The sequence below is a fragment of the Cricetulus griseus genome, chromosome 8 (assembly GCF_003668045.3).
Source record: "Cricetulus griseus strain 17A/GY chromosome 8, alternate assembly CriGri-PICRH-1.0, whole genome shotgun sequence".
NCBI lineage: Eukaryota > Metazoa > Chordata > Mammalia > Rodentia > Cricetidae > Cricetulus > Cricetulus griseus.
In genome coordinates, this window is record NC_048601.1 from 73,146,687 (window position 1) to 73,169,807 (window position 23,121).

Sequence of the window (23,121 nt, forward strand, 5' to 3'; positions counted from 1 at the left end):
CTGGTCCCTTTTCCTTACACTTTCTACTGAGAGAATGCTAAAGATCTGCAAATACACAACTGTCTATACTGGGACAAGAACAAACATCCCAGTGTGGGTCTTCACCATCTGTGGCCAACCTAAATCTCCAGACAGCACAGAGCTACACAGACAGAAGCCTCAGATCACAAGCACTGAGCAGAAGAAAGAAACCAATGCTGCCTCCGCAGAGCAGTACAGATGGGTAGTGTGGCAGGTTTCAATGCACATGAGACAGGCTGCCTCTCCCGACCTGTCTTCTTTCTCTCTTTTCTGACATTAGAACTGTTCACATTTGCCATTTCAGTGCTGTATCTCAGACTGAAAAGTCATTTTTCCAAGTCAAGAGCCTGAAATGTCACCTTCTAAAGAGGAACACCAGGGAGTATGAACAACACCTGACAGACAAGGTCGGTGTGGAGATGACAGAGACAGGAGGATTGTGTGTCAGCTGCACAGCCTGTGCTGGCCTGCACCAATGGAGTCCATGATTTTAACAGACTAGTTCATTGGGGACACTCAGGCCAGTAACTCAAAACAGTCATCCTCCAATGGTGACATGGATGTTTCTCACAGATTTAGCCTATGTGTCCAGGGATGACTGGAGGACAGACAGCTGTGACCTTTCTGCCACATCTATATCAATAACATGCCCATGGTGAACATTCTCACCAGAATATGTTCACAGGCAGGAAGGAGAAGTTTGGATTGTGTGTCGTTATTACTAAAGTTGTGTTAGTCATTGATCTTCCCAGTGCTGTGGTTTGGATATTGTTGAGAATAGTTGTTTCACCTTCCAGAGAAAAGCCAAGGGCTCTGCAGTGCTCCGGTGTTGGGATGGAATGTATACTGGAGTCACACAAACACTGCTGTGTGTCTGTCTGCTGGGCTGTTCCATATGCTGGTGTTGATGGTCTGCAGAAGACTGAGCTACTCTGATCCAAACATTTCTAAAGCACTGAAAGAAGGAGTTTATCACTTGACATTTTGTAGTCTTTACCTGTCACTGAATTCAAGTGACCTTCAGCAAAATTGGAGGCTTTATTTCTGATTGGAATTCACCACAGCCCACCAAAACAGATGGTTATAACAGTAGAGCTGGTTCAACTGTTCAGCCTTGCTTGGGAAACAGAACATACATATCAGCAGAGCTACAGAACAGAATTGTGGATGATGGATTATGGAGGACAGACAATGAAGGGGCACCAAGATTACAGCAAAGACTAAAATAAAGGCCGTAGATTCTCAGTCCATACATTGTTTGCTAGGCAAGCATGACAGCCTGAGCCTAACCCAAGGACCCAGAATTAATAATGATTATTGTAATAATAATAATGAATAAAAATCCTCACAGGGTGGTAGATTCTTGTAACCTCAACACTGGGAAGGCATCAATCCCTGGACCTCACTGGCCAGCCAGTCTGGCCAAATGGCTAAGTGTCCAGACCAATGAAAGACCCTTTCTCAAAATAAATAAATAAAGTGAACCACACTTGAAGAGCAACACAAAAACAATCAATGACTAAGCTCCACACTCACTTGCACACATATGCGTGTGCACCCATACATCACACACACACACACACACACACACACACAGAGAGAGAGAGAGAGAGAGAGAGAGAGAGAGAGAGATACAGAGAGAGAGAGAGAGAGAGAGCATCCTAAGAAGATTAAGACTTAGCAGATACTAAAGATAGCTACATAGTAACTGTGCTCCATGACTCCAGGGGTATCCAGGGAATATGCATTCTGAGCTGGGAAGTTAAACCAGGTGCTTTAGGCATCTCCATGCTGACAAGGCTTTTTCTTCTGAATTGTGAATTATTAGCCTAGAGCCCTTTCCTCTTTCTGTAGAAGAAAAAAGAAGAGGAAGTGATGCAGAATGCTGCCTTCTGGCAAGACATGAAAAAACTTCTACAACACCATCTAAAGAAATTAACAAGGGGGGGGGGGCTCTGGTCCAAATGGGCCAGTTGTTGCTGATGCAGACCATCCTTGTGAGGACTTGAGCCCTATTGCATCATGGTTATTCAAGAAGGCTGAAGCCTCTTCTATGGGAATCAGACTTGCCAAACCACTGCCAGTGTGTGGCCTAGAGGAAGCCTCTGATGAGTTAGTCTGGGGCACATTGGCATCAGTCACTCAGCCTGTGGAAAGTGTAACACTGACAAGGCCAGGTTAGTCACCACAGGTTCCTGACTTGGAAAAGACTTGTGTAGACATGGTTCCCATTGCATCTGGGTCAGCCATACCAGAGTGAGACTAGAGCTCACAGGTAAGGTGAGGCAGTGCTGGTGGACAGGTGTCTGAGTCTGGAGCACTGAGCTCCACAGAGAATGCTATGTCCCCTTGTCCATGTCCTCAGGCTTTGCCCATGGATCCACTTACTCAGCTGTGGTAACAGAACCTCGTGTAGTGAGTGCTGTGTTTGTGTGTCCTGCCACCCTGACTGTCTTGTAAAACTGGTGTTTAGCTTAAGCCAGGTCAGTTCTCTGAACACTTGTTGGAAGTTAGACCCTGGCTTTTTGAGGATTCTGTAGAGATTTGAAGAATCACAGGTATCTACTGAAATCATCTCCATAAGGAATGGGTTGTGTTGCACTACTCTTCTCTGAAAGCCGGCCTCTCGGATAATCTTGTCACATAAAGGAGAGACACAAAGTTAGGAGAACTTCAGATGCATGAGATTATGTTTTCAGCACTTTTGCAGATCCTCTTTTGCAGTAGGGCCCCGGAGACAGCTCCATAGATGCAATAGCGGTGACTGAGAGGGAATCTCCGGGAAGCACAATGAAACTGGGTGTGGTTGGGCGGTCTGTATTCCCAGTGCTCTTACTGCGAGATGGGATGTGGATGCAAAAGCATCTCTGGCAGCTCATAGCACAGGAGGTCAGGGAGACACAGCAGCACAAGCAGACTCCATCTGACCAAAACACAGGGGAAGGACAAACCACTCTAGGCTGTCCTCTGATATCAATTGGAGGAAAAAGAAAGAAAATCCCCAAATATTTCAGTATAAAGTTCTTCAGCCTGGTCTACAAAAGTGAGTTCCAGGACAGCTGAGACTGTTACATGGAGAAGTCTTGTCTTGAAAAACAAATAAAACCCAAACCGTATAGGGGAAGCTGTAGCCACGCCTGCTTAGGGGCTGGCTAATGGTGCGGCTAAGGGCATGGTCAGGGTGACATAGAGTGAGAGGCAGTCAGGTGGCTGGTTTCTGGTTTCGGTTTCACTTTCGGCTTGCTGTACAGACTGCTGCCCGCCGGCTGGCTAGGCCGCTCTGTAAGTAAGGCTTTTTCCCTATTAAAATCCCTTGTTCTTCTACCTGGCTCTGTATTGGTAATTTTCCCACATTATCTGGTTGTCAGGAGTGGGATATTGGAAACCTAGCCTCCATGTGGGACAGCCTGTGGGTCCCACCGGGACTGTGTGCCTAGGCCGGGAAAGCGCCCTCTCTCCACAGGTGCTCCCGGCTTGCAGCCAACCTGCAGCACCACACAAGCACATTCCCGCTGCCGCTGAGCCTCTCTGAACTGTCTATCCAGCTGGAAGACAGTTTCTAGCTGTGTGCATAGGACCGGCTGGGACTGGGCCTAGCCGTGCCCAGAGGCCTCCTGTCCTAGAACCAATTCTTCAACCCTATCCTGGGTATTTTGCACCTTTGCAAAGGTGCAAAATACCTTTCAACAGTGTCTTCCCCTTGCCGCTGCAATGTAAAGCCATGTCTCTTTCAGTGGTTGCAGACACAAGGCCGTATACTCTCTAAGATAAGCACAGCCACTTTTGTGACCTCTCTCCACCACTACCACCATCTTGCCTGACTGACCACTGCTAAACGCCATGCCGAGTAGCTGAACGCCTGTGTCACCTGCTAGTCAAAAATAGTTACTGCATCTGGAGTAGAAATCAGGTAAAATTATGGTGGAATATTTATCATTTGCTAAAATTGGTAATATTTTTGCTTATTACATGAATTCAATGTTTGAGGAGGATGCTAATCTGCCAATTACTTGCCTATATGCCATAATGGCAGTTAGCTTGCTGGTACAAATAATATTACTAACCAGAGGACTCAGGAACAGGGATAAGGATAACCTCACCACCTACTTACAGGAAATAACAGCTTTATGCAATGAGGTTTTGGAGAACAGATTAGGTCAGACCATAATTGTGCAGCAAGTGGAACAGAAATTGGATGGTAAGTTTGGCTCTGTGTCCAATACGCTAATTACCCAAGATGAGATGCAGCATATTTATGATAAGATAAACACAGAGAGATCCTCCATGTCTGAGGCCTTAGAGGCTAGGCTGTCAGAAGACCATGACCAGCTAAAGAATATCTGTACCCAGCTAGAAACTCAGATAGGCAATGTTACTCATCAACTAGATGCAAAGGTGCAAAATACCCAGGATAGGGTTGAAGAATTGGACAATGCCATTCAATAAATTATTGAAGCATCTAAGGTAGCAGATCACAAATTTGAGTCTAGATTTGAACGTTTGGAAGATAATTTACAGTACAGGGCTGACAGATTACATAGGTCCATATGGTCGAGGACTCAAAACCAGCAAATCATGACCTCTAATCTAGACTCCAATACCTAGAAGGCAGTTTCCATACCATCCAGATGCTGCCTAAGGACGACCTATTAAAGACCTAGAAAAACGTGTAGAGGAGTAGAGAGCAATTTACAGATTCACTAACATGCTTGGAATCTTTTATGATTAAGGAGATTGAAACTTTTCATAAGGATATCATTACTAGGCTTAAAGATCATGGGGAGGCCTCAGAAGCAGAATCACTCCAATCTGAGGCACCTACTCCACCCAGGTATCAAAACTATTGTTCTAAGGTTGTTACTTGTACGCCATTAATCTACCCAGCTACTATGGTAGAAAAGCCAGCTTCTAAGAAACCCCTCAGGGATGCATGGCTTATGTATGGCAACCTATACAGCTGAAGGATCTTAAGAATATTAAAGAATCAGTTGTTTTATATGGTCTTCATAGCCCATATGTAAAACAGCTATTACATTCATGGGCAACCTTTAACAGGGTGACACCCACAGATTGGGGACAATTGGTAGCAGCTATACTTGAGAATTCATGCCACATCCAGTGGAGGGCATTGTTCAGGAAAGGGGCAAAGCTCCTTGAGCGTCAAGGCATAAAGGAAGGTTTTGAAGGCCCCCTAGATAAGATTCTTGGTGAGGGTATTTATGCTAACCCACAGGTTCAGGCTGAATATGATGACCATATACTGTCTCTATGTAGGAAAGCAGCATTAAATGCCTGGGATAATGTTCGTGACCCAGGAGAATGCCTAGAAGCTTATACCAGAATAAAACAGGGACTTACAGAGCAGTTCCAGGTCTTCTTACAGAGGTGACCTAGGGCAGTAGAATTACAGGTAACAGATCCAGAAATGAGACAATCAAAAAAAAAAAAAAATATATATATATATATATATATATATATATATATATATATATGCTTTTGAAAAGGCAAACCCAATATGCAAAAGAATACTTTTGCCTTTAAAGATCAGATCAGCTCCACTAGAAGAATGGGTTTTACATGCAGCCAACATTGACTATAGTGTGCAAGATACTGGAGCTTGGGTAGGAGAAGCCATCTCGAAAGGTTTAAAAAGGCAACAGGAGATTAAAAGTTCTAGAAGTGAGGACACAAGGGCTTGGAAAGGAGAAGCACCTTACAGAGGTCAACATAGGTACCAAGAGGCTAGAGGTTACTACTACTATGGACCAGAACCTTGGGTAGGAAGAGCCTTCCCCAGGAGACCACAAAGGTGCCAGGAACCTAGATGTTTCAGCTGTGGTAGAATAGGACATAATAAGAGAAATTGTAGAAAAACGAATTCTAACAATGCCTCATACGGAAGGCCATTGCTTCTGGATTGTGTAGAAGATGTGGTAAGGGCAGGAACTGGCCCAATGAATGTAGATCGACCAGGGACATGCGAGGAAACCTGTTAAGGTCGGGAAACCCTGAGGGAAACCTCAAGAAGGCCCACACATCGAGAAAGGCCCGGTCATTCCCAGTAGCAGAGGAAGACAATCTCTCACAGGACGAGTAGATAGTTCTTTGCCTATTGTGAAAAATGATACTGCTCTAGATGGTAGTTTGAATAGTGATGAAGAATAAAATTATGTGACTGGACATAATGAGAAATGCATACTTTGGCAAACTTCTATTAATGATAAAAGGCCACAGTTGAAAGTGAAAATTAATAATAAAGTGATTTCTGGCTTAGTAGACACTGGGGCTGATGTAACTATTATTACCCAAAAGTCTTGGCCTCAGAAATGGCCTCTTAGAGAGGCAAATGTACAATTTTTAAGAATTGGAACTCTATCTAGAGTTCGTCAGAGTGTAAACTCGGTGGTCTGCATTGGACCGGAAGGACAGAAAGGGAGACTGAAACCATATGTGGCAGATATAGTTATAAATCTCTGGGGTCTTCATCTCTTACACCAATGGAATACTCAGATTAATATTCCTCCAATGTCAGATACAAATTATGTACAATCTTTAGATAGTAGAAAAGATCTGGTAAGACGCTATGGAAAGCAGTTACTAACCATCCATGCGGTACAGAAACTAGGTACAAATAATGGACCTTCAGAGGAGCCAAAGGCCCTGCCATTGAAGTGGCTTACAGATGAACCTGTTTGGGTAGGACAATGGCCTATGACCTCTGAGAAGCTAGAGGCTTTAGAAAAGTTAGCACAGGAATAGATGGTTGCTGGACATATAGAGGAATCTACCAGTCCTTGGAATTCTCCTCTATTTGTTATAAAAAAGAAGTCAGGTAAGTGGAGAATGCTGACAGACCTGAAAGCCATAAATAAGGTAATTCAACCAATGGGCTCTCTGCAACCTGGAATGCCGTTAACTTCCTTAATACCTAAAGGATAGCCTATCATAGTCATTGATCTAAAAGACTGGTTTTTCACAATACCATTACAGGAAAATGAAAGAGAGAAATTTGCATTTTCTGTACCAACTCTTAATAATTCACAGCCAGTTAGGAGATATCAGTGGAGAGTTTTCCCACAAGAAATGCTAAATAGTCCTACTTTGTGTCAACACTTTGTACAGCAACCTTTGGAAATAATTTGCAAGAAATTTTCACAATCTCTTGTTTATCATTACATAGATGACATTCTTTTATCAGATTCCAATAAGGAAACTTTGGAATGTATGTTTGAAATGGTAAAGGAAGTTCTGCCTCGTTTGGGATTATAGATTGCCACAGAAAACATACAAAGAGGAGATTCTATTAACTATATAGGTTACAAGATAGACTTACAAAGAATCATGCCATAGAAGGTACAAATTAGGAGAGATCGTTATCAAACTCTTAATTCTCTTGGGAAATTATTAGGGGAAATTTCTCAACTACAGACGATTATTGGTGTAGAAGGACATGACTTAAAACATTTAAAAATGGCCCTTAAAGGTGATAAGGACCTAAACAGTCCGAGAATACTATCTGCTGAGCAGAAAAAGAGTTACAATGGGTAGAAAACAGAATATTGGATGCACATGTAGATCAGATAAACCTTGATTTAGACTGTATTCTGGTTATCTTGCCATCCAGAGAATACCCTTCTGGATGCAGAGGGAAGACACCACATTGGAGTGGATATTTCTGCCACATAAACAGAATAAAAAGTTAAAGACATATATAGAAAAGATTTCTGATTTGATTCTAAAGGGTAAATTAAGACTTCATCAACTGACTGGAAAAGATCCAGCAGAAATTATAGTACCTTTAACTAATGAGTAAATTTCTTCCTTGTGGAAAGATAATGAATATTGGCAAATAGCTCTTATTGACTTTTTGTGAATGATTAGCAACAACTATCCCAAAACTGACAGAATTAAATTCATAAAAAAGACAGTCTGGATTCTTCCACATATTGTAAGACAAACTCCCATTTCTGGAGTTCTTACCTTCTACACTGATGCCAACAAATCAGGTAAGGCAGGGTATAAAGCAGGTGAGATAAGTAAAGTAGTTCAAAGTCTGTATACATCTGTACAGAAGGCAGAATTATATGTAATTCTCATGGTGCTTATGGATTTTATAGAAACTCTTAATATAGTTACTGATTCTCAATATGCAGAGAGAGTCATGTTACACATTGAGACTGCAGAATTCATTCCTGATAATACAGGAATTGTTTAAGTAATTGTTAATAATTGTTTTTACAATTACAGGAAACAATCAGAAGCAATCCTCTATACATTACACATATCAGATCCCGTATGGGTCTGCCAGGCCCACTAGCACAAGGCAATGATGAGATTGATTGTTTATTAATTGGAAGTGTGCTAGAAGCCTCAGAATTTCATAAGAAACATCATATAAATAGCAAAGGTTTGAAAAAGGACTTCTCCATCACTTGGCAACAAGCCAAGGAGATAGTGAGAAACTGTCCTACTTCTTCCTTTCATAATCAAACTCCATTGCCAGCAGGTTGTAATCCTAAGGGCATTTGGAGAAATGAGGTTTGGCAGATGGATGTCTTTCACTTTGCAGAATTTGGAAATTTGAAATATGTGCATCATACTATAGACACATTCTCAGGGTTCCAATGGGCTACTGCTCTTAACTTTGAAAAAGCTGATTCTGTTATTACACACCTGCTAGAGGTGATGGCAGTTATGGGTATACCTGCACAAATAAAAACTGACAATGCTCCAGCATATGTCTCCACTAAATTGGAACAGTTTTTCAAATATTATAACATAAAGCATGTCACCGGTATAACACACAATCCTATGTGACAAGCAGTGTTTGAGAGATCTAATAGAATACTAAAGGAGATGCTCAACAAACAAGCTTGGAAGACTAAACCCCCCAAACATAGGCTGCATAATGCTTTATTAACACTAAGCTTTCTTAATGCCAGTGAGAAAGAACAAACAGCTGCAGAAAGACACTGGACTACAGAGAAAACTGCTGAACTGAATCAGCCAGTATACTTCAAAGATGAACTAATCTCTGTATGGAAACTAGTACATGTTTTATGATAGGGTAGGGGTTTTGCATTGGTTTCTACAAGAGAAGAAAAACTTTGGATACCATCAAAGTTGATCAAGATTCGAGTGGAAAAGAAAAAAATCCTCTCGACGAGGACATATGACAGGTATTCTACTAAGGTATATCTTATAAACTAAATAGAAACCTCCCAAAGGAAAGGGAAGTGTTTTGCTTTTATCTTCACAGGAAAACTCATCTCCAGAAGGCAAAGGACACTGCATGGGTAGATACTTAAGAAGAGAAGGTAACTATAACCATCAAACAAAAGGAACATGTCATACAGTAAACTTTACAGCTGTCTCTCCGAGAACTCTATTTCTCTTTATTTCCTAGTCCCTATTCAATTAAACCAAAGCTGGATTTAGAGGTGGATTTGGCTTACCTCCTCTAAAATCCAAGCATGTTGTTTAACTAAACTTTAGAGTTTCTGTATTTTATCAAGAAGCCAATTGATGTAATACAGAATAAGAGAAGAATTTGGGGACTGTCTTTGTCTTTTCTTGGCTCTTTCCATCAAGGTATTTCCATCAAGAATAACCGTTATTCTCCTATGGTTGCCTTTCCCAGTATGTGTACATACACAAGCAAACATTTCTCTGCTAACTGTTTATGTTTGAGTCCCACACAGCCAATGAAGACCTGCCTGACAGCAATCCCTGGACACCCTGGAAAGAAAATGGGCCACACCTCTTCCACTGTACTGGATCCAATTTGCCTCATTTCAACTGACACTCCGGCCAGAGGTTCGGGTACTGACTTCAATCAAGTTGGGGATTTCAAGTGAGATCTTCAATCAAGCAAATCCCATCTAACATGGACTGGATACAATCCATTCAAGACTTTTAATATACTAACATTTTCTTCCTAGGACCCCACATGACTATCATCGTCCCATTGCAGCAGAAGTAACTTGGAGAATGCTGTGTCCCCTTTCCCCATTGTTGTCACTTAGGATAGTGTATACACCTAGTTAGGGATAGCTTCCTATTGTTTATGGTTGGTATTGGAAGGTGTCCAGGCTGGACACTTCTTTCAGGTGACTTTATGGTTTAGTTAAAATAGATAATTAGGATGTGACATGAGCAGATTGTTGTATCTTCTTATATTTCACCTTTATGATTGTTAATTTTGGATACTTTACACTGTTAAGTTTTAATCCTCTTTTAGACTAAAAGGGGAATTGTAGGGGAAGCTGTAGCCATGCCTGCTCAGGGGCTGGCTAAAGGTGTGCCTGACCATGCCTTCAAGGGCAAGGTCAGGGTGACGTAGGGTGAGAGTTGGTCAGGTGGCTGGTTTCTGGTTTCGGTTTCACTTTCTGCTTGCTATACAGACTGCTGCCACACCGGCTGGCTAGTCGCTCTCTAAGTAAGGCTTTTTCCCTATTAAAATCCCTTGTATTTCTACCTGGCTCCATATTGGTAATTTCCCACCATAAAACGGAAAGAAAAAGGAAGGAAGTTCTTAACTATCTTGGCAAGTTTTTTCACTTGTTGCATCTGTTTTTGCAGCCTGGCTCATCCTGACTTGAGATCCTGCTTCCTTCCCTTCCAAACTCTAAAGTTCCATGTGTGTGTCACCATGCCTGGACTTAGCCCCCAGCACATCAGCATCAGCTTTAACTTTCCAAAGTACTGGATGATCCTTGTCCTGTCTTGCAAGAGTCAATATCTCTTCTTTAAGGAGAAAGAGCTTCAAATCAAACTGCAATATTTAGTTGAGAGAGTCAGCCTTGCTCAGCCTTGATCCTGTGCATTCAGCAATCCACACACTTGCATAATAAAGTGGAGGTTTAGGAGTTAGGTATTCAGTTCCATTTCAGAAGACATAGATAGGCAGGAAAGAGGAGAGTGGACTCAGCTAAATCAAAAATTGTCACTGTGGCTGTGTTCTCACAGCTAGAGTCTTGAGCCTGTAGTTGTCCCAGGCTGTGAGTATCACTGATTGCTCTGTAGTTCCAGGGTCTCAAGAGGCTACCTCGATCCTGTAGTACTGCTGGAGAGGGGACACTCTGAGGTAGCCTGCTCTTGAGACAAGTCTCTGTGTGGGTGCCCAGGCTGTCTGCAGCATTCTTTGAAATCCACGTGTATTCTCTCATAACCCCCCAGCTCTTAAGGGACTGGTCTACATGGCACAGCCTTCCCACAACAGGGTTTCTACAAGATGCAAAACTTTGGCATACTGGTAGTTTGGCTCAGTCTATATCTGAAAGGCACTTGTGTGTCACAGCCACACAAAGAGACATGAGGACCTAGGAAACACAAATCCACAAAATCCATAAGCCAACATACCTAGAGTCCTGATGTCTAAAGACAGGGGGGAAATGTGACTGTCCCAGCAGGGGTCTCCTTTCCTCTCCTGTTTGCTCTGTGCAGCTCGCACCTCCTGCGTGGTGCCAGCCTATGTTGAAAGTGGACCTTGCCCACTTGGTCCAGGCATCTACACACAACTTTCCTTAGAAAACCTTATGGTCAGGCTGGAGAGATGGCTCAGGGGTTGAGAGCACTGGCTACTTTTCCAGAGGACCCAGGTTCAATTTCCAGTACCCACATGGCAGCTCACAACTGTTTGTGACCCCTGTTCTAGGGTATCTGACACCCTCACATAGACATACATGCAGGCAAAATACCAATGTACTTAAAAAACAAATAAAATTTTAAAAAGAAAACCCTATGGTCACATACAGAAATGATGCTCCATTCTGTCACAGCTCCCAGTCAACTGTGGCCAGACAATGGAGAAGAAAAGTCCTGCCCACTTGTGGTGGCACATTATCAGGAGAGGAGCTCATAGAGGGAACCACAATGACTTGGTATTCCTCTTGGCCCCTATTTATGATTTTTATATAAATCATTCTTTAAGAGTGATGAACTGGAGAGGAGAGATGAGGACTATTGTCCTAACAAAGTTTTCTCAAAATTAACTCTGCATTAGGTCACTACAAGAAAGGGATTCAAAGAGACAGAGGGAGGGGGAGGGAGACATAGAGAGGGAAAAGAAAGAGGAAACAGAAGTGGTGGGTAGTGACAAAAGGAGAGGGAAGAAGAGTGAGAGGAAAGAGACAGAGTGAGAACACAGTCAAAAGATTACCAGCCCATAATCCACACCACCAGAGAAGCTAGATAACAAGGAGGACCCTAAGAGAGACATACATGGCCTCCCAGAGAAGGGGAAAGGGACAAAATCTCCTGAGAAAATTGGGAGCATGGAGAGAGGGGAGAGGGAGCTAGGAGAATGAGAAGGGGAGAAGAAGAGGACATGAGGGAGCAGAAAGGTTGAGTTGGGAGAAGAATAGAAGAAAACAACATAAGAGATACCATAATAGAGGGAGACATTTTAGGATTAAAGAGAAATCAGGCACTAGGGATATGTCTGGAGATCTACAAAGATGACACCAACTAACAATCTAAGCAACAGAGGACAGGCTACCTTAAATGTCCTCCCCTGATAATGAGAATGATGACTAATTTATATGCCATCCTATAGCCTTCACCCAGAATCTGGTGTAAGTAGAAGCAGACACCCACAGCTAATCACTGAACTGAACTGGAATCCAGTTGCAGAGAAGGACGAGTGAAGAGCAAAAGGGTCCAGACCAGGCTGGTGAAACCCACAGAAACAGCTGACCTGAACATCGGGGAACTCTTGGTCCCCAGACTGATAGCTGGGAAACCAGCATGGGACTGATCCAGACCCCAGGAACGTGGGAGTCAGTGAGGAGACCTCAGAAATCTATGGGGCCTTTTATAGTAGATCAGTACTTATCCCTAGCATACGTGTGGACTTTGGGAGCCCATTCCACATAGAGGGATACTCCCTGAGCCTAGACACGGGGGTGGGCCTAGGCCCCATCCCAAAGGATATGACAGACTCTGAAGCCCCCCTATGGAAGGCCTCACCCTCCCTGGGGAGCAGAAAGGGTATGGGATAGGTAGGGTTTTAGTTGTGGGTGGGTGGTAGGGGAGGAGGGGAGGGAGAGAGAACTGGGATTGACATGTAAAACAAACTTGTTTCTAATTCAAATAAAAAATGAAAGAAAAAAGAATGATCCACGGCGAACAATGCCTTAGGGAACTGGGACAGAGGCTCTAGGGAAGAAGGCAGAGGGCCTTTCACCTCAGTGCATCTTGTTCCCTGGATTGCTCTTGGATGTGATTTCATGCCTCCTGTGATAAACATTTACATGGAACTTAAAAGACATGTTTGTTCTTGTTGGATGTCAGAACATAGCTGTAGAACCCGTTCTGGTCAGTGTATCCTGAATCTGTACATGGCCTTCTGCCCTGCTTTCGTGCTTTCCCAGATACAATCTATAGTCTGAGCCAAGCAATTGTGTTTAAATTGGTCTGTCCTGAGGATGTTCTGGGAAAGGGCTGCTCTGTTAATATTTAGTGTGTGTTTATTGACATTTATTTACATGTTTTTCTGATCCTGTTTTTCTGAACTCACACAACATTCCTTAAATCATAGCTTTCTTTGGCACATCCATGCATAAAGGCACACTGAAACTGAAGTAAGGTTGTCTGCAACATTAGACTGTAGTCTGTCCCAGTTTCCATGTACTCAGATCCCAGGTCCAGCTGACAAGATCTGCATAGGTTGGCCAAAGAGTCGACAAGACAGACAGAGAGACTGATACAGAGAAAGGGAAAGAAGGGAGAAAGGAGGATAGAAAGATGGAGAAGGGAAACGGGGAGGTGGTGTGGGGACATAGCTTCTGACTGTGAGTCTGCTTTTTCTCATTTCAGAATTGGAGCTTTCACACTGATGCCTTTTGGTTGGGAAGAAACAACATTCTGACCACCAGGGGGTTCCATCCCCATAAACAGGACACACATCTCTTCTGTGGACGTATCTGTAAGAAACCAAAGCCATGTTTGCAGACAGGACATGGGACTGATAGTTGCAAGTTCAGCCTCAGCACTCACCATCCTAGAAATGCACAACGACCGTGTATCTAGGAAGCAGTGGGCAGTGGAAATGGGTTTTCTCAGATTTGAAACCTGGTCTTTGACTGTCTGTGAGGACCCTGGCTTTCCCTGTCCCCTTTCCTAGTATCTGGGGATATTAACACTATGTACTTTACAGGCTGCTGAGAGGATAAAGGATTAGGACTGGGTGTGGCTCAGGGGCAGAGTGTGAGCTCAGCATGCTTGAGGCCTGGACTCCATCCCCAGTAACGTGGGGAAATAAGTAACAGACAAAGTATGGAGTTCATTAACTTACTTGATGCTTATTAAATGTTACTTTGTTCTTCATCAATGTCAGTTACTATGTTTCTTTCAGTCAGTGATTTGAATGCAAAAGAAAAAGCCATTAATTAAATGTATTTGATTCTGGAATTTTGCCTAGGATCTCACCTGCCTAGGAAGTGGTTTCTTCTCCCAGGTGGCATCCTTTATAACACACTTAGCGTGATGAGTTAGTTCTCAATGTGCCTCAGATCAATGAGATTCTGGCACTTTACTGCACACCAGCCCTGATCTTTTCATTGAGTTTAGATTCAGCTGAAATGCAGCAACATAGTGAGAGAACCAGAAGCCTGTCCCATAGAATATGTAAGAGCCAGGGATGCAGCCACAAAGACCCAAGGATGGCTAAGATCCTGAAATCTGAGCATTGATTCTAAGAAGTAGAACAGCAATTGACAGATCTGTTCACAAAGACATAGCTCTATCTTAGGATATAATAATGTTTATGTAACTGAACGTTGAAATAAGAGATTGCGCACACACACACACACACACACACACACACACACACACACACACACACACTGCCTGGAATTCCAGTGTCCAGGTTCCCAATGTAAAGACCTTTTCCAAACCTGGCTATGGTGAGACATACCTATAATGCCAGCACTTGGTAAGCTGCAGCGGGAGGGTCACCAGTTTGGGGACAGCTGAAGCTATCTAGCCAGACTATGTTAGACTGATAAATCTGTAAGCCTTTGTCTGCCACATGTGAGCACACCCTTGGGATCATTAGGTCACCTTTAGCACTGATCCACATGACTCCAATACTATGGTGAACTCACTGGTCCCTTTTAGTAACGAATATTTCACAAGTGGCTCTGTACGAAGACAAATGGGAAGTTGCTGACTCCAACCATGAGGAGAGTTAGGTGGGAGTGGTGGGTCCCAGACCCATTGCCATAACTTTTACTGACATTATGATCTCACCTTTAGGCTGGGAACCACCACCCTTTAGTGTGCTTCTTAAATCAGAGACCTATGTCTGGGGATGTGGTTCATTTGGGAGAGTTCTTGTCTTTCAAGCACGAGGTCCTGGGTTCAATTCTCTGTGCTACTGAAATCTGTTTGCCTATAACTTAGTACTGGGGGGGTAGTGGTAGGAGGATAAGGAGGAACATCCTGGGTTATGTGAGCCAGCCTGGGTCATACAAGGTACTCTTCTGGTATAATGGAAAAAATAAGTAGTTTCAATAAAGAACTTTTCCATGCCTTAATCACATTTCCTTTCCTCCTATAGCAGGACCGCAGCCATGTCACCATCCAGAAGAGTTCAGTTACTGTCACAGATGTGGGATAAGTCAGACCCCACACACATGGGAATGTGTGTTTGTGTGTGTGTGTGTGTGTGGTATTGTGCATAGGTGAGTGTGGTATATGTGTGTATGTATGTGTATAACATACATGTTTCATCTGTGTCATGTATGTTCACTGGTATGTATGTATGTATGTATGTATGTATGTATGTACACTATGCTCATTCTCAGAGCCCAGAGGAAGACACTGAGGTGCCCTTTATTAATGAAGCTTATTTCAGGGTAGAATAGTACATTAGGAGTTCATTGAGACTGGAAATTGATTCTCTTAGATGGTATATTTGTTAACAGGTTTATCTCATTTTTTATATCTTCTCCAACTGCCCAGTTGTGGGTTGATCTGCCTGTGACTCCAGAACACTAAAGCCTGAGGCAAAAGATGAGTAGAGCCCAGTTCAGACCTAGCCTAGGCAGTGAATGACAATGTCTCAAATACAAACGATAATAAGAGTTCAAATAGTTTAGAAAAACAGTGACGTTGCACACTTATATGCACAAACCCACACAATCATGCAGACAGACAAGAGACACTAGAGACAATTTTAAGTAACTCACTACATTTAGGGTTATTTGTGAAAAGTGCATTGCGGGGAAAGAGAGAAGATATTGGGACATATGCAGGCTGTTATGTTTTTGTTTAAATTAAATATAAAGAAAAAGAAAAGGCACAAGATGAGACATTTTAACCAGTTTATTATTAGGCCCAACAGAGTAGGGAGACTAAGAGAGAAGAGAAACAGAGTTAATGGCTGACTGCCATGGCTGGTCACCATAGAGAGAAGAGAAGCAGAAGCAGAAGCAAACAGAGAGAGGAGAAGAGAAGAGCAGAGCGAAGAAGAAGCAGAGACAGAGTGAAGCAGGGAAGTTGGAACTTTTAAAGGGAAGACACGCATGCCCAGAGTCCTCACGCAGGCTGTAAAGGCGTGGTGAGTGATGTGGTGATGGCTCGTCCCTGTGTGTGCCCTGACTGTTATCAGGGGGTGGGGTCTGTCTCTTAAAGAGGTAGAGCCAATCAGCATTAAAGCCTGAACCTTTTATTCCCACCTCTACTTATTAATAAAAAGGGTGGGTGTTAGACATGGCAAGTTAAGGTATAAGGGCGTCGAATTCTCAAGACTCCTTCCTGCTGACGTGGGGGGCATTGACCATCTTTGTTGGACCTGAGAAGGTTGGGGTGCTGCCATGTCCTGGGGTAGCTGGTTGTTTCATCGCAGTCCAGGCTGTATGGAATTCCCTGACACCTCTTAGACCTGTTTGTTTGGATCCAATTCAGCTCCCTGGAACTTACAAGAATCCTTAGAGTTTATGGAAACATAAGTATTAGACACATTAGCAGCATATTCTTGTTAGAAGCAACTTGGCTGAAAGCATTAACATTTTTAAATTGACAGATATTTTTTACGATAATGAAAAGCATCTTAATCTTGACCTTGTAGTTATGATCCTATAGTGGTATTGTGGAACTGACTATGAACAGTAGCATGAGAAATAGAGGAATCTGGAACATATTTCATTCTTTTTAATATCTCAACTCACTTTATCATCAGTTAAGCCTTTTTACCCTCAGACCTTCATAACTTTAATTCATACACCTTACATTACCATCTTAGACCTTCCATTTTCAGACCTTTATACCTTACATTCTCAGACCTTCATAGCTTGCATTTATCCACCATGTTAGACCTTTCCATCCTCAGACCTTTGTAACTACATTCCCAGACCTTCATACACCTTACACTTCCTTATCTTCACATAGATAAACCCTAAAATATCTGTTCCTGAAATATGTTTTGCTTTAAGCTGGCAAGTCATCAAAAGCATCAGAGTTCTTGAGAAGGATAAGATTTTACCTGAATCAATGATTAAAGAATAACAGAGACGTGCTAGCAGGCTGCATGGACAGCCATCCCCAAGGTCCTCCATCCATAGTAGCAGGCTGCAGGACACCTGCCTTCTTGCTGATCACATGTAACCTGTGGCTTATGGACTACAGGAAGGCTCCCTACTGTTGGCCCAAGCAACGTGGAGAAAGTTGATTCCACTGTCCTCTTGTCCATGGTCTGGGGTACTTTGTAGCAGTTGAGGTGAAGGGCAGGGTTGCTCAGTGACCAGCGTTGTCACTGACTAGAGATGAAGTTTCTTTAGTGCCCATCAGTCTTCTTGGAGGAAATGGGGTAGAGCCAGCAGCTGGCCTATCTCTCTGTTATAAAAATCTTTTTAACAAAACATTTTAAATGCCATATTCTCTAGATCTCTGAGCACTTGAGGACTGTCTGTCTGTTGAGTATCTCAACAGTTAAAAATCTGCCTTTAGTTAGAGAAAAATCCCTTTTTGTAATAAAAAGCTGTACCTTTGTAAATGGCTTACAGGATGAACTGAGTGGTATAATATTTTGTTAATTTGAAATAGACCTTTATGACTTTAAATGTTTACTATCATTTCAAGATACATAGCAATTTAGAAATATGAGACTTAGCACAGTTTAATTTAAGTTGTATACAGAGTTAGAAGTATAAAGTTAAATTACAGGCACAGAGACAATCAGGACTGCATAACATTAAAAGGGGAACCAGAATGCAATCTCTGACCTGTATATTGTAGCAAGCAGACAGGAGATTTAAAGGGACAGAGTAGACTTAAACAGAGGGCCCTGGAAAGACACAGCATTCTGTAAACAAGCCATGAGCAACAAAGCCAGTGAAAGAAGAAATCACGGACAAACAAAGAAAAAAAGCAAAAAGATCTGGCAGCCAGGTTTGTTGGCACAGGCGTTAGAATAGCCCCCAGGTTAGCCCACATGGCCAAGATGGTGGCAACCATAAGCTGCTTTTTTTCTGTTTATCCACCTATTGGCTGCAACCAGAAAGGTTCCTTATGCATTTCCCATGGATGAGTCAAACAAAAATGACAAAAATCCACTCTCCGGAAGCTCATCAGCCTGGAAGTGATGCCAGGGCCATGCCAGATAGACACAGGAGTCTGATGGGGAGCTCAGCAGCCCCGATACCAAGGAGAACCCAGCAGTCCAAAACAAAACACACCACTCCCAGAGCAGGGTGCTAGACCTGACCTGTGGGAGATGCACCCAACAAGTGAAAGAAGAAATCAGAGACAAAAAATAAAAAGATGTCTGTTGGCAGTGCTTGCCTGTGCAAGTCACTGAACTGAGTGGGCAGACCTAAGCTAGGTCACGTGGTCAGGATGGCAGCCCCCAGGTCAGACCACGTGGCCAAGATGGCAGCCCCCGTAAGCACATTCTCAACTGCCAGAAGAAGTTTTCCACCATGAGTGAGGCAGTAAGATGTGTGAAACCAATAGGACACCAGAGTCCAAACAGCACAACATCCAAAAAGACCACCATAGGTCTGGGAAAGGAATGCACCAGTCTATGGACAGGCTAGGGTACAAAACCTGAAAGATCCCATGTGGATCTGAACCAAAAACCTCAAACCTCATTCGTGTGGAAAAATGAAAACAAACAAACAAAAACACGGTCAGAGATAAAACAGACAATGAGGGACATTCCCAGGTGAAAGAAAGTTCCCACTGGGAGGCAGAAGAACTCCGTTCATTTACCTACCCACTGGCAGTAACCGAAAGGTCCCGTAAAATGTATTTCCCATGATCTAGGCCAAAAATGTCACAGATTGCTCTGTCTGAGAGCACACAGCAGAAAGCCTGAAAGAGGCTCAGCAGTCCAAAACTGAAAAATGGACCCAGTAGACCAAAAGGCAGTGAACTCCAAAATGGAGTGCTGGGTCTTCCCCATGGAAAGAGTAAGGGGTATCTTACCAGATTGCAGCGAAAAGGCAGATGAGTGAGTCCCAGAGAGCCTTAGTTTGAAAAGTGGCGAGTTTAAGTGTACAGAGTCCCGGCATCTCAGGCCGCTGCAGGCAGGAGGAAGTGTCAGGAAAAACCAAGATGGAAAGCTGGTTATGAGTTCAGATTTTAGGATCCCTGAAATTTCTCATGCCCCTGGCAGGAGAGGTTACAGAGAAAGCCTATCCCACCAGCAAGCTGCAAGAGAGCTTACAGAGAGAGCCTAAACCGAGTTGGGCGCCAAATGTTATGTTTTTGTTTAAATTTGATATAAAGAAAAAGAGGAGGTGCAAGATGAGACATTTTAACCAGTTTATTATTAGGCCCAACAAAGTAGAGAGACTAAGAGAGAAGAGAAACAGAGTTAATGGCTGACCACCATGGCCAGTCGCCATAGAGAGAGAGAAGAGAAGCAGAAGCAGAAGCAAACAGAGAGAGGAGAAGAGAAAAGCAGAGTGAAGAAGAAGCAGAGACAGAGTGAAGCAGGTAAGTTGGAACTTTTAAAGGGAAGACACGCATGCCCAGAGTCCTCACGCAGGCTGTAAATGCGTGGTGGGTGATGTGGTGATGGCTCGTCCCTGTGTGTGCCCTGACTGTTGTCAGGGGGTGGGGTCTGTCTCTTAAAGAGGTAGAGCCAATCGGTATTAAAGCCTGAACCTTTCACAGGCCTCTTCTGCACTAGGTCAGGCAAGATCTGCCCTAGGATGCTGAATGAGGGAAACTGCCAGACTCTAAAGACATTCGGAAGACAAAACAGAGGGCTTGCTTTGATCTGGAACCTGGGAGACGACAGTGTATCCATCTTGGTGTTTAGGTATTGCTTATTTGTGGAGAAAAAACAAAGCACTTGATGAATTCTGAGAAGAGGAGAAGACATTTTGGCCAAGCTTCAGCTATTCCTTATTTGTGGAGGTAAAATGGAGAGCTTTGAAATCCGGGGAGGGGATAGTCGCAAGAAGTAAAGGATTCACTAGCACCTGTGGGCACAGCCGCAAAACCAGCCATTGGCACAGATGGGAAATTCCCTCAAATGACACTTCCTCCTCCAGAGTCCTGGAAACCACAGAAGCCCTCCAGTTGATCCCTCACCAGCCTCCACTGGTGATAGAATTGCCATCCGAAAAATTCATATTAACGGTGCACTTTAGCGCTTAACAATAGCTTTGGCTCCTGAGTGTATCTCTGCTTCCTCTTTGGTCTGCCTCAAGGCTTCTGTGTACCGCTTACACTCTCTGGACTTTTCTACATGCTGTTGTAAGCCTTTGTGCAGTTTCATGTCCTATTTAACCCTCTGTGTGCTGCAGGAATACTGACTGCCAGGCACTCTGTGCCTGCCACCTGCTCTGCTACCAGTGCAGCCAGCCCTGACTGCTGCTGTGCAGCATGTGGCTATGGAATAGCCAAGGCTTAGCCAGGAATGCCACAGGCCACGCCCCTCAGGCCTAAACTGTTGCGCCACCACTTCACCACTTCCTTTAACCTTGCCTGAGATCTGGTAAAGCTACAACAACCCCACCCCCTCCTTCTCTCCACCTATGCCTTCAACACTCACTCCTGTGTCAGCTGCCTCCACTCGGCAAGGCCTAGTCCAGCCTGACCTGAAACAAGGAGTCAAAGCTCATCAGCCTCTCCAACACTCCTTAACAATCTGTCACTCCTGTGCCCCTGGGAACTACAGCTTCCTGAGGCCTAGGTCTCAGCCATAGCAAACTCTTAGGTCCTTCTGGGTCTCTCTGCCAACCCTCCCATCCCTCATTTTCACCCTGGAAGTTCTGCAGCTTCCTTAGGCCCCTGTAGGGCTACTGTGACCCTACCCACCTCCACCACTGAGGTCCCAAAGTTTGTTCCAGCTGCACTGACCAACAGTCCTGCCCTCTCCTCAGTGCCATCACTCCAAAAAACAAACAAACAAACAAACAAACAAACAAAAATGCTCCTTTCAATCTGATGCAGTGCCCTGCCCCCATTCCTGTCCTGGAAACAAATTCCCCCACCCATCTACAGTCTGCCCATCAGGGCCAGGGCCATACTTGCCCCCATGTCAGCTCCACCTCCTCTGTTATGGTCTTATAGCTGTGGTCAGCAGCAATCTATAATTTAATCTCACCTCCCTCAGCCAAGGCCCTTCCAGTTTCCCAATTTATTAACCCGTTCCTGTCCTGACACTGCCTACAGCTTAAACTCAGTCCCACAAAAGAAACTGTGATATTCTGTATATTCTGTAATGACAAAAGTTTGCTACATTTATGATTTACAGAAATTGGCCTTATTCAACCTCCTGCATGTGTTTTCAAGTTCAGCCTAAAATCAGGTATACTTAATAAATACTTGCTCCTCAAACTCCTCATAATGAATATGGCATTTTAAATGGTCGATACAAAACTTCCCACAATAAAGAGACACCCCCTAACAAAAAAACTTTAAGGTCTCCAAAAAGAACATATGGAAGACCCCTCTGACAACTCCACCTAGACTGTACTATCACCATCCACTGGGCAAACCTGCATGGGGCAAAAGGCCACATGCTCACCTGCCTCCAGGAACCTGCACACACTGTGGACACTTTTGGATTGATTGCTGTATTCTGCCTCGTCAAAGTAAAGTCAATTTTCTCAAGCTCTTCCTCTACAGGAAAAATTCCCAGACCTGAGTCTGACAACTGAAGGTTCACTGCTCTTTGTTGACATCTGAAGGCCGACTACTGCTTCTGCAATGATCCACATAAACCTCAAATGACTGTTTACATCTCTGTCATTTTACTTACTACAAAATTCAGTTAAATTATACTTCCTACCCAAATTTATCGTTCACAGGTCTCTGATGACATGGATAGTTAACTGTGACTTTAACAGAAGCAAACACCCAGCTACCTGGTCAGTTCATTTCATATGTATAGTTTTCATTGCTGACAGGGTTCACACTAAGAAAGATTTGAGTTTCTGAAGGCTATGAGAAACATAGTAAGTTATGTAAGTCAAGGAAAATGAATGACACAAGTGATGCAGATCTAAGAAAACGTGTTAAGGTCTGAAGATATGAAAGTTTAAGTAAGCCATGAAGGTTTGAGAAAATGATTTATGGGTCCGGTGAAGGGACCAGTCCCCTGTTTTAGCAGCCATGACAGGCTAACATGTTCCTGCCTGACCTTGCCCCTCCTGTCCTAGTCACTAGACATCAGAAACCCTCCTCCTGGCAAGAAACCAATCAGAAGTTAGCTGGTGGGACTGTGCTTTAAGGCTCTGGGTGTGCTTTATGATACAAGTGCATAACAGTGACATGCAGAGCATAGCAACCATCCTGGGAAGGCCTATGGGCCTTAACAACCAGTTGACAAATCAACACAGGACAGATCACCCAAGCCTGGAAGAGCACCAATCCTGAGACTGTTTCATACCCCTAGACACTCCCCTTTGCTACCCGATATATTCCCTGCCTTGTGGCTTCCAGGGTTCTTCTCCAAGCATCCACCATGATAAATGGAAGAAGGGCCCAAGCTAATGGGGTTAGCTCAATAAACAGCAACAATAAGACTCTTTGCTTTCACATCAAAATGGATGGGTCTCTTGGTGATTTGGGGGTTTCAGAATTTGGGCATAACAAGAACATGAAAGGCAGTGGGGCTAAGGGTGATTTGAACTTTGG

General features: G+C 43.5%; 2 long non-coding RNA genes across 6 annotated transcripts in view; both read left to right on the top strand.

Moving 5' to 3' along the window:
• Positions 1-16,393, top strand: part of LOC113834560 — a 34,619-nt gene extending 18,226 nt beyond the window's left edge. For 2 of the 5 annotated variants that reach the window (XR_004770942.1, XR_004770940.1), the window contains one exon: positions 13,840-15,560. This is a non-coding gene — a long non-coding RNA (uncharacterized LOC113834560). Of the gene's footprint in view, positions 1-3,755; positions 3,932-8,963; positions 9,212-9,722; positions 9,936-13,839; positions 15,561-15,583 lie in introns of those variants that run through there. The other 3 variants (XR_004770943.1, XR_004770941.1, XR_003487684.2) reach the window with 3 other exon arrangements.
• A 3,510-nt stretch (positions 16,394-19,903) lies between these two features.
• Positions 19,904-23,009, top strand: LOC118238766. The gene is made up of 2 exons (XR_004771132.1): positions 19,904-19,965; positions 20,146-23,009. It is a non-coding gene; the product is annotated as an uncharacterized LOC118238766 (long non-coding RNA).
• Positions 23,010-23,121: the final 112 nt, after the last annotated feature.